We start from the raw sequence: 11,921 nt of genomic DNA on the forward strand, positions 1-11,921 counted from the left end.
AGCGGCGCTTTAAACTAGGTACTATTGCCCTTCGCTAAATCCGGCTTTTCTAAAACAAAAGAGGGACCGAGCTTTTAATCCCTAAGACTCCCTTCTAGCGACTCGTCCGAGAAATTATATTAGATTTTCGGTCTAGTATGCGATTTACGGCTAAGGCGATTAGTGCTCTTTAGGAAGCTATAGAGGCATTTCTCGTAACCGAGCTTAAGCTTTTAAACCTCCTTACTATCTATACGAAGCGGGTTACTCTTTAAAATAAAGATATATAGCTTCTAGCTAAAATTCGGCGTCGGTTTATAGCGGATTAGTTAGAAATTGTATTTAGTCGTTAGATTAACCTAGGAGGAGGCCTATTTTCGTATCCTTTTACCGGCTATAGGTGCCGGCTATATTTCTGATTTTATCTCCGCGCCGTCCCTAAATCTAAGGTACGAAGTAGAAACCTAGTGCTCTATATTCACCCGGCTATTATAGAGACGAGCTACATTTAGATTAGTTTCTTCGTATATCGCGACCTAGCGGGTAGTAAGCGAAAGGGCGATAGAACGTTTATAATACGTCTCTATTTAGACCTAAAATACAAAGGTCCTAAGGAGCCCTAGTATTCTAACTATAAGGAGATTCTTTAGTATTAGCACTTTAATCCTCTATACTACGAGGTAGATAGTAAGCCTACGAGAGAGAAACTTCAACGAGAAATTCTCTATAATACGTAGCGCTATTGTATAGCTATAGATACGTACTAAGTCCGGCAACTCGAAGAAGAATTAAAATAGCGTATTAGCGACCGAGGAGGAGATCGATAGTATACTAGTAGAGTCGAGGTCTTATAAGCGAAGCACAAGATAATATAGGCTCTTAGTCGTATAGAGTAACGTACTATATAAATAACTAGGCGTGCTACTCTTATTTACTTACGACCTATATCCTAGGATACTCTTATCGTACTTTTTATACTCTTTTCTAATACCTTACCTATAATCGCTCCGCGATAACCGAGTAAATATAAGCTATAGGATTTCCGCTCGGTACCTTAGCCTTTAAGATACGGCGGAGTTGATTCTCTATAATACGTAGCGCTATTGTATAGCTATAGATACGCACTAAGTCCGGCAACTCGAAGAAGATTTAAGACAGCGACCGAGTAGGAGAATAATAGTATATTAGTAGAGTCGAGGTCTTATAAGCGAAGTACGAGATAATATAGGCTCTTAGTCGTATAGAGTAACGTACTATATAAATAACTAGGCGTGCTACTCTTATTCACTTACGACCTATATCCTAGGATACTATTCTCGTACTTTTTATACTCTTTTCTAATACCTTACCTATAAGCGCTCCGCGACAACCGAGTAAATATAAGCTATAGGGTTTCCGCTCGGTACCTTAGCCTCCGAGATAGGGCGGAGTTGAATTTAGAGCGATAGCCGGCACTCGTAGCCGGTATATAGAGACGGTAGTAGGCCTTTTTCTACTAAATAACTAGCTTGTTTAGTATAGCCTACCTAATATTTCTTATATTTACTAGCAATAGGCCTAGGTTACTTATAAGATTACTATAGCTAGTAAAGGCATTACTAAAGAATATCTATACTATAGTAGGATACTATTATTACGCCGGCTATTTATTAAAAGGAGGCTTTCGCCTATTACTATACCGGCTATATATGCCGGCTATATTTTAAAGTCTGCCGTACCTACCTTTTTTAGCCGTACCTACCTTTTTTAGCCGTACCTACCTTCTTTCCTTGCTCTAACGTTACTATAATATAGGCTTACGCGAAGCTTACTCTATTGCCTAGCAATACCGCGATACTACCTCTCTCGCTATATTCAACCTTCGTATCGATACCTATACCTCTACGCTCTATATCTACTACCTCCCCAATACCCTCGCTCTACGCGCGCCTTCGTATACCTTCGTAACGCACTTTTTTCCTTAATTCGACGACTTTTATAATACCGAGTCTACTTAACTAAGTTATAACGCCTCGTAAGAAGGAACCTACTACTTCTACGGGTCGTAATAAGACCGGAAATAATAGAACGAGCATAGTATATTAACGTAAGAGGGCTGCTACTACTACCGCTAGCTCCGGTACTAGAAAGGGCGTCGCGAGTAAGGCTCCGCGTAAGACAACGGCGGGCAAGGCTCTACGCAAGACGATAACTAGCGCTTCTACTACTAGTAGCAATCGTATAAAGCGTCGATAGCGCCTAGGAAGTAAGTCCTATTTATAGCCGGTAGCGTAGCCGGTAGCGTAGCCGGTAGCGTAGCCGGTAGCGTAGCCGGTAGCGTAGCCGGCATTCTTACTGTCTTTTTACTAATCCTTCTTTAGCCGTAGCCCTCCGTTAGATTCGGCAGTATTAGAAGAGTTCTAAGCTCCTAATCCGTAAAGCTCCTTTCCGACGACTTATTCGCGAAATTGCCTAGATTTATAGAACGGACCTTCGCTTCTAAGCCTCCGCGATAGACGCCCTTTAAGAGGCTATAGAAGCCTACCTAGTTCGTATCTTCGAATGTATGTTTCTCTCCTACCTCTTTTCGGACTATACTAATACTACTTTAGCGGTTAACCTTATAGCTATCTACGCGAAGCATATAACGATTATAGATAAGGATTTCAAAGCACTCGATTAGATTCTAAAAGGCTAGAATGTCTATATTCGAGATAGTGCTAGGTAGGATAGATGTTCTAGTAGGAAGGATGTTCGTAGTGTCGTCTATAAGCTTTTCTATATACGAAATAAGCCGCGGTTATACGGCGCTATATACCGCGCTCTAAATACTCTCTAAGCATATATATATAGTATAGTATGCTTTATTAGCCGTACGGAATAGAAGTCTTCGAAAATCCCGTTAGTACTAAGGAGTTAAAAGGCCGGCTACGCTGCCGGCTACGCTACCGGCTACGCTGCTAGGTCTTATAAAGAACTAAAAGAAGATAGACATTCTAGTTAATTTGTATTAGTTTAGATTTTTAGAAAAAGAAAACAAGGAAAAAAGGAAGAAGATTAAAGAACCTAATACTTATAGTTATAGGCATTATCCCTGTTCTCTAGACTATATTATATACCTGCTTTCGCAACTCTACCTAATACTCCTACTAAATATCCTTATACTCTACCTACTAGAAATTCAACTAGGTACCTAGACCTATAGCTGCCTCTATATCTTTTACTATCTTCTATAGGTTGAAGGACTCCTCTATAGCAGCCTCTACTTCCTTATATAATACGAAGTTACTACCTGCCCTATCCTTAATATCTACTAAATAACCTAGAGTTCTAAGGAACGAACTAGTATTCGGCCGTAGTATAGCGAGTAACTAGTAGAACGCCCTATAGAGCTACCTTATAGCTGTTTCGTATATAGTACCGATATCGAGGGAGGAGCTATCCTAGTACTTAATGTTAGAGTATAGTTTAGTAGGAAAGTATATAAACTTCTTACGGAGAGCTTCGACGGAAATCGATAAGTTCTGCCTAGATCTAGATAAAGACATTCTACTAAGCAGTTAGGGAATTAAACCGTAAACGAAAGGATAAAATTCATACCTAAGGAGTACAGTTTCCGAACTAAACTATAATGCCTTGTATATGTGTATATATGCTTTTAATTAGTTAGTGCCCTTAGCTAATTGTCTATAGATTTGAGGTTATATAAGTACCTTTATACAACTACGTAGCCTAAGTAGGATTCGAAAATTCTATAAGTACTAAGGACTAAAAATGCCGGCTACGCTGCCGGCTACACTACTGAGTCTTATAAAGGGCTTGCTTAAAGCTACGTATACATTCGTACACTTCTTAAAAACCGATAAATTATATAGTTCGAACCAGCTACTTATATAGTTGCTTAGCAAACCAACCCAAACCAAACTAGAGTTTCGGCTTAGTAAACTAAACCAAACTAACCCGAACTACTGCGGGGTCTACGCGCTACGAGCTAGTAGTATACCGACAGCCGATACGGCTATATTAGTAACGGTATTATAGAGTATATTACTAGTTAAAGCGTTGCTAGTTAGAGAAGGAAATAAAGGACAAGGTAAAGTTAGCGCTAAGACGGCTCGCGCCGCTATTATTAATATTACCTACTCGCCGCTATTATTAATATTACTTGCTATTATTACTACGCCGTAGATACAACCTTACCTATACTATAAGCCTAAAGCACTATACTAACTAAGTTAAAAGATTAAACCTGCTAAGGGTTTAATCAAAACTTTAAGCCGCTTAAAAGATTAAGCGACTAATAGACTAACTAAGGGCAAAAACCATAGAGCTAAGCTAGCCGGGGTCGATCTTGCGGATAATAGGTTACTCCTCGATCTTTCCGATCCTTTAAGCGAGGCGAACCTTAACTATTATACTTATAATAGCCTTTACCTATAGAAACTAGACGAACTGTGTTTTTTAAAAAGATAAGATGAGATTAACAATTAAAGGCTACTAAACCTAACTAATTAGGGCTAGTAAAACTACGATAGTAAATAATAGCCCTTATAACAATAAGAACAATCCCTCGGAAGCGGACAAACCCTCGGAAGCGGACATTTCTAGGTCTTTTAGAGTAGACGTAAAGAACTCGGACAACCTTACTTAGAACGGGGGCAGTACTACAATACCCCGTATACCTACCTATTGCAGTAGGGAAGGTGCGCTCGTATTGTAATTAGTTACTAGCCTTTAATTCGTATAGCTATATAACCCCTTATTGTTACTATAGTAGTAGTAATAGCGTAGTTAGAAGTTAGACATTGCCGGAGGTAAGGTTTAGATAGGATAATATAATTAGTTGTTTAGCTATTAGTTAAGCGTTTAATTTAGCGCGGAGCGAGTTAGTTATTAGACTTGCTAAGTTAGCCTAAGGAGATTAGAATAGGGATATAGAGGGCTACGAGGGCGTAGCCTTTAGAAGGGAGGCGTATATTAGAGGCTATACGTAATTAGTATATAACTAGCTCGAGTAAAGCTAGGGTCCTAGTGCCTTCGTGTAAGAAGGGTTATATTAGCAGGTAGATAGGGTAGTAGTAAATTAGTATAGTATTCGATAGAGAGCTAAGAGGAGAGGGAGGAAGGCAGGCAAGTTAGCCTAACGCTAAGCGCTAAGCCCTGCCTAAGGCACTAAGAACCTAGCTTTACTCGAGCCTAGTTATATGCTAATTACGTGTAACCTCTTTGGTCCTAATACACGCTTCCCTTCTAAAGGCCGCGCCCTCGTAGCCGGTCTTTGTTCTAACCTCTATCGCTACTAACTTAGTAGGTCTAATAAGCTGCTCGATCCGCGCTAAATTAAATACGCAACTACCGATTATATAACTATATCAAACCTCACCTCTAATATAATACAATATCTAACTCTAACTGCGCTATCCTTGTATATAATAAAGTAATATATAACTATAAGAATTAAGGACTATCGACTAATTACAATACGAGCGCACCTTCCCTACTATAATAGGTAGGTATACGGGGTATTATAGCACTGCCCCTGTTCTAAGTAATGTCGTACCGAGTTCTCTACGTCTACTCTTAAAAGACTTAGAAATATCCGCTTCCGAGGGTTGTCCGCTTCCGAGGGTTATTATTCTTATTGCTACGAGGACTATTATTTGCTGTCGTAGTTTTGCTAGCCCTAATTAGTTAGGTTTAGCAGCCTTCAATTGTTAATCTTATCTTATCTTTTAAAAACACAGCTCGTCTAGTTTCTATAAGTAAAGGCTATTATAAGTATAGTAGTAGAGGTTCGCCTCGCTTAAAGGGTCGGAAAAATCGAGGAGTAACCTATTGTCTACAAGATCGACCCTAGCTAGCTTAGCTCTATAGTTTTGCCCTTAGTTAGTCTATTAGTCGCTTAATCTTTTAGGCGGCTTAAAGTTTTAATTAAAGTTTTGATTAAAGGTGCCTTAGGCTCGTAGTATAGGTAAGGTTATGTCCGTAGGTATAGTAATAATAGCAAGTAATATTAATAATAGCGGCGCTAGTCGTCTTAGCGCTAACTTTACCTTGCTTCTAATTTCCTTCTTTAACTAATAACAACTTAGTAATACCGTTACTAGTATCGCCGTATCCTTCCTTTCTTAAATAGCAATACACTCCGCAATACCGTTACTAATATAGCCGCGCCGGCCGCGCCGTTACAAGCGCGACGCCGTCCTCGCTAATCGCCTAGGCCTCGAGGCCTTAATAGAATAAAGGAATAAGAGGGGGCGTTAAAGAAGGGTCTTATAGGGGCGCTAGTAAAGAGGTAGCGTTAACACTTAGTGCGCATTTACTATAGTAGTATAGTCTTATTGTCCCTTGCTAACAATTGTCTTGCTTCTAATTAGTTAGCTAATAGCACCCTAGGGGTAGCATTATTCCTAGGCGACATTATAGGCCCTTAGCCTTCTTCTTGTTCTTTATACTAGTCTAATACTTATCTAATAACTTAGTTATGTCCTCGAAGGAACCTTTAGCTTCCTACGAGTCCTATTTAGGTAGATAGCCTTACTATCTTAGTAGGTACTCCTTCTTGCCTTGCCTAGTCTAATGCTTTAGTATACGCTCTATAGACTATAGTTCTTTACTATTAGCTAAGACTTCTTCTAACTCGGCAGGCGCTTTATCGCCTTTACGCTAGTAGTATAGTTTAAGGAGGGATATATAGAAGGTGTTATAGATAGTATAATAGGGTAGAAGCTATAACTAGTAGGCCTATATGCCCTTAGCCTCTCGAATGCGGAATAGGCTAATATATCTTAGTGCAAGCTTAGGCCTTGTTTTGCTATTAGGTAATAGGTGTTTGCGGATAGTAATACGGAGGTTCTTAGTGCTTAGCATAACTATATCGCCTTATTTAAAGGTTATTAGTATATAGCGCTTATCGTAGTAGGTCTTTTAGTACTCTTAAGCCCTTGTTAGCTTCTTAGCTATCTTAGTATAGATTTCTCGCATCTTCTAGACACGTTCTATTACCGCTAGTGTTTCTAGTACTTAACGCGCTTCCCTTTCTATACGCTCGGCCTCGAGCGAGGTAAATAGATCTTATAGTAGGGCAGCGTTTTAGCCTATTATAGCTATGTATAGTAAAACCTTAGCAGATAAGTGTACGCTATTGTTATATACGAATTCTATAGGCTATAGGAGATTGACCTAATCCTCGGGGTTCTTATTAATATAGCTACGCAGGTACTACTATAGGGTAGTATTCTGCCTCTCTGTTTAACCGTTAGTCTATAGATAGAAGGCTATCGATAGCCGATGCTTTAGTCTTAGCTATAAGCAAATCTCGCTCTAATAGTGAGATATTAGTATCGATCTACGATTAGATACTATCCCCTTAGGGGTTCCCTAATAGGTATAGAAGATATTAGTCTATAGCGCTTCTGCTATATTAATAGCAGTCTAATCTTTCCGCGCCGGGATATATCGAGCGCCTTTAGTAAATCGATCTACTACAACAAGGACAGCATTATACACATCCTTGCTGCCCCTACGCTTAGTAGGAGGAAGGCCTATAATGAAATCTATTGTAAGTTCTACGAATAGCTTCCTAGGAATAGGAAGTGAAGACAACTCGCTAAATAGCAGATATTTTAGTGCTTTAATACGCTAGTATACTATATAGGTCTGTATATATTCTTTTATATGCCGCTTACTATTTAGCTAGTAGTATATACGCGATAGTAGCTCGTACGACCTCTCTATACTATAGTAACTAGCGAGCTTACTATTATAGTGCCTCTTTAAAAGCTCTTGTCTAATCGATTGTTTAGCGGGGATACAGTATCTGCCCTTAAACTTTAAGTAACCTTTGTTATCGATCGACTAACTATTACTCTTACTAGATCGAGTCGCTCGCCTACTTACAAGCCTATTAATACGTTTAACAGCAAAGGCGTCCCTCTACTAAGCCCGTAATAGCTTATCTATAAACGATTAACTATCCCTATTTGTAAGGTTATTTAATAGCACCCTCGCTATTAAACGAGGTACGCATTGTATACATCTAATAGTACTAGTAGCCGGAACTACTATAACCTCTTCTATAGTGCTATCGCTATATAGGCTATTACTATAGATAGCAATGTCTTTAATCGAGTTATTATAGCTCGAGCGATCTACGTCCTTTCTAACGCGTACTAGAAGAACAACAACTCCGCTATAGTATTTGTTACCGCCGCGGGGTCTAGAAGTCCGCTTATCCTACGCTTGCTTATTAATAATACGGGCTATAGCAATCTTATACTATAGGGTTAGAAACAATGAATTAATGTAGTAAGTCTCGCTATCGTAATTAGGTCGCCTCGATAGGCTATTAGTAGGGTTACTTACGCCTAGCCGATATAGTATATTAAAATCGAACCTAGCGAGGTAGACGGCCTATCTAGCCTATCGACCTATAACCCTAGTAACCTTCGTAATTCTACGGAGGTTGTTATAGTCCGTATAGACCTAAATGGTATACTATACACTATCGAGATAGTAGCGCTAGTGCTTAAAGGCTTCTACGATTGCTAAGAGCTCTTACTCGTAGGTCTCGTATCGACGCTCTATATCGATTATCTTCCGTAAAAAGAAGGCAATTAGGTGCTAGTAATTGTCCTTATCTAATTGCTGTAATATAATAGCCGATATAGCAAACTGTAAAGCGTTAGTCTTAATACGGATCTGCTTGCTTAGTATAAAATAGTGTAATAAGGGGACTTTAGTAAAGCGTTGCTTTAGACCGTTAAAAGCGGCTTATGTTTTGTTAGTCTATTTAAACTCTCTAGACGGGTTGGCCTTGGTTTTAGTAAGCTTATTTAGTAGCATTACATGCCTCGAATAACCCTTAATAAACCGACGGTAGAAGTTAGTAAAACCTAGGAGTAATTGAAGCTCCTTAATAGACGTAGGAATAGGCTATTTAGCAATTGCCCCAATCCGGTTAGGATTAGCCTTAACACCCTCGGTTAATACGAGGAAGCTAAGGAATAATACCTCTTTAGTAGCAAAGGTGCATTTAGAAGGTTTATAATATAGTCTATAGGCTCGTAGGCGGTCGAGGACCTTACGTACTGCAGCCTAGTGTTCTATAATATTAGGTAAATGTGTGTAAACTAGGATATTATCTAGGTAAACTATATAGAGATAGTCTAATAGGCCCGAAAGGGCCCGATTAATATAGGACTAGAATATTGTAGGGGCATTAGCTAAGCCGAATAGCATAACTAAGTACTCGAAATAGCTATAGCGAGTATAGAAGGCCGTCTTCTATTCGTCGCCCTTACGAATGCGGATACGATAGTACGCATCCTTAATGTCTAGTATAGTATAGAAGTAGGCCCTAGAAAGGCGATCGAAGGTCTTATTAATAAGAGGGAGTAGATAGCGGTCTTTAATAGTAACAGCATTAAGCCCTCGATAGTCGATATATAGGCGTAGGCTACTATCCTTCTTTAGTACGAATAGGATAGGTGCACTAGTAGGGCTGTTACTATACCGAATACGACTATTAGCTAGGTTTTCCTCTAGGTACTTACGCAATATAGCAAGCTTACGCTTACTAAGGTTGTAAAGGGGTCTAAAAGGAACCTCCTTGCCCTCTATAATATTAATCTTGTAATCCGTCTCTTTAAATATAGGCAATGTCGATGCTAGGTAGTGTTTGAATATATTAATATAGGTCTCTCGAATAGGCTCTAGTATGCGAGCAAGCTAATTAGGGTCTATACTATTAGGGGGCACAGGTTCTTCGTTATTACTACCGAGTAGGTCGGTAGTCGGGTTAGCTAAGGCGGAGGCTAGTATTAGATTGCTAATAAACAGGACCCTAAGATTATTAGGGCACTCGCTAACATTAATGTGTTTAATGTCCTCTCTCCTAGCGATTCTAAATCGCTATTATTAACTGCCTAAGTCTATAACTATAGCATAGTACTTAAGAATAGGGTTGCTAATAATAATATCGGATAGAAGGCTATCTATATCTACTACGTAGGTAGTAAAATCTAGTAAGCGCTCGTTGCCGAGGTTATCTCTTAGAACTATATAAATATAGTAGGCTCTATAGGTTAAGTGCCGAGCGTTATTAAACTAAGCAAGGACTAGCATGTTAGTCCTAGGCAATTGTCGGAGGTCTAATTGCTTAGCTAAGCGATAGTTAATAAGGGCGCTAACTGAATTTCCGGGGTCTAGTATAACCTTAGCCTTATAGTTAGTGTCGTGCCTAGATATAAGACAGGTACGTATAATAGCTAGCACAATGTCGATAGTCTTACGCCGTATAAGGCTAATAGTTAGTACGGCGCTTACTCTTTTTTCGAAGGTTGGCCTATAGGGGTAGCGTTAGCCGCTAAGAGGTGCTTTCGGTATTTAGCGGAAGTACGATTAATTCGGGCCTAGTCCTTAGGTTTGTCGTATTAGCCTAGTAGATAGCTAGTGCTATTATAATTAAAGCACTTCAATCCGGTTAGTAGACTACCGTAGCTATTGTTATTATTAGTAGAGCGGTTAGTATTATAGGGATACGAGCCCCTTCTACGGCCCCTATCGCGGCCTCCTCTATATAGCCGCCGGCTACGGCCTCTTCTATAGTCGTTACTGTTCCTATTGTTAGCATTATTGTTATAGTAGGAACCTTAGTTTCCTCCGCAGCTACGGTTGCTACGGTTAGTACTAGCTAGTCGGATCCTCGATTCTAGTCGTTATTAGAGCTAGATAGCTCGTTCGGCTGTTTCTACTTCGACTATAAATTAAATACGTATTAGGTTAGCTTGTTCGAATATACGGCGACGGTCTAATTCGAGGATAAGTTCCTACCTAAGTTTTAGGCGTATCTCGGAGATCTATATAGAATTAGTCTTAGGCGGAAGGTCGTCTTTAAGGGTTTTTAAGTAGGCCTCGAATAAGCGAGCCGATTAATTAGTCTTTTATTTAGCTCGAAGATACAGGTCCTAAGCATATTATTGCCTTAGTATAGGGTTTCTAAGGGTATCTAGTATAATAGTTTTATAGGTTTGCTACTAAATAGCGGTTTGATTATCGAGGGAATCGAAATAGTTATCCTAGGTACGCTTCAGGTCGCTATTAATGTACTATATAGCGTAGACAACTAATAAATAGTCGTCTAAAAGAGCCCTTAGTGCGTTTCGCTAGTTAAGCTCGTAGTTACGAATGTAGTCGTTATATTGCTTCCGACTAGAGCTATTAAACATAGTGCAGTCCTTAAGTTTAGCATCCTTCTTCTAGACTAATAATAAGGAAGGTCCTACTATTAGTTTAGTAGTAGTTGTTAGGGCTTCCTAAAGGCGACGGAGCTCGAGGAGGTTATCCTTTAGCTACTATTCTTAACGTAGGGTAGTAAGCCTATTTTAGGTGGCTTCTTGAAGTCTCGCTACTAGCTAGGGGCTAAAGGCTAGTTAGCTATATCGTCGATTAACAATGTTGTTAAGTATATCGTTAATAGGCAACTCTAGGTCGTTACCTAGAACTATAGGTTCTTCGGTAGGCCTAGTAGTAGGCTCTTTAGCAGGTGCTTTAGTAGGCACTTTAGTAGGCACTATGCTACTAGCGTTGTCGTTGCTAGCGCTGCTAGCGGCGCCGCGGTTGTTATTACTTCGTAATAAGCCGGCTATTGCAATAAGGGATAGTACCGATAATGTATTATAGGCCCCTAAGATACGGATATAGCGGAATTAGTAGATATCGGCTTAGTACGATTAATTTAGTGTAATAGGCCGTATAGAAGGCCTTGCTTAATAATTGGTACGGTTGTTTTAATAGAATAGTACGTATAGGTCCCGTTCTTCGGACGCAATATAGTTAGATTAGTCTTGTTCGTAGCTATACCGCTAAAAGCTTGAAATAAGGACTATCTAGCTACTACCCTTAAAGGGTAGATCGAATACTATATAAGAAGGGTTATATTAGCAGGTAGATAGGGTAGTAGT

The sequence above is a fragment of the Pseudocercospora fijiensis genome, assembly GCF_000340215.1.
Source record: "Pseudocercospora fijiensis CIRAD86 unplaced genomic scaffold MYCFIscaffold_12, whole genome shotgun sequence".
NCBI lineage: Eukaryota > Fungi > Ascomycota > Dothideomycetes > Mycosphaerellales > Mycosphaerellaceae > Pseudocercospora > Pseudocercospora fijiensis.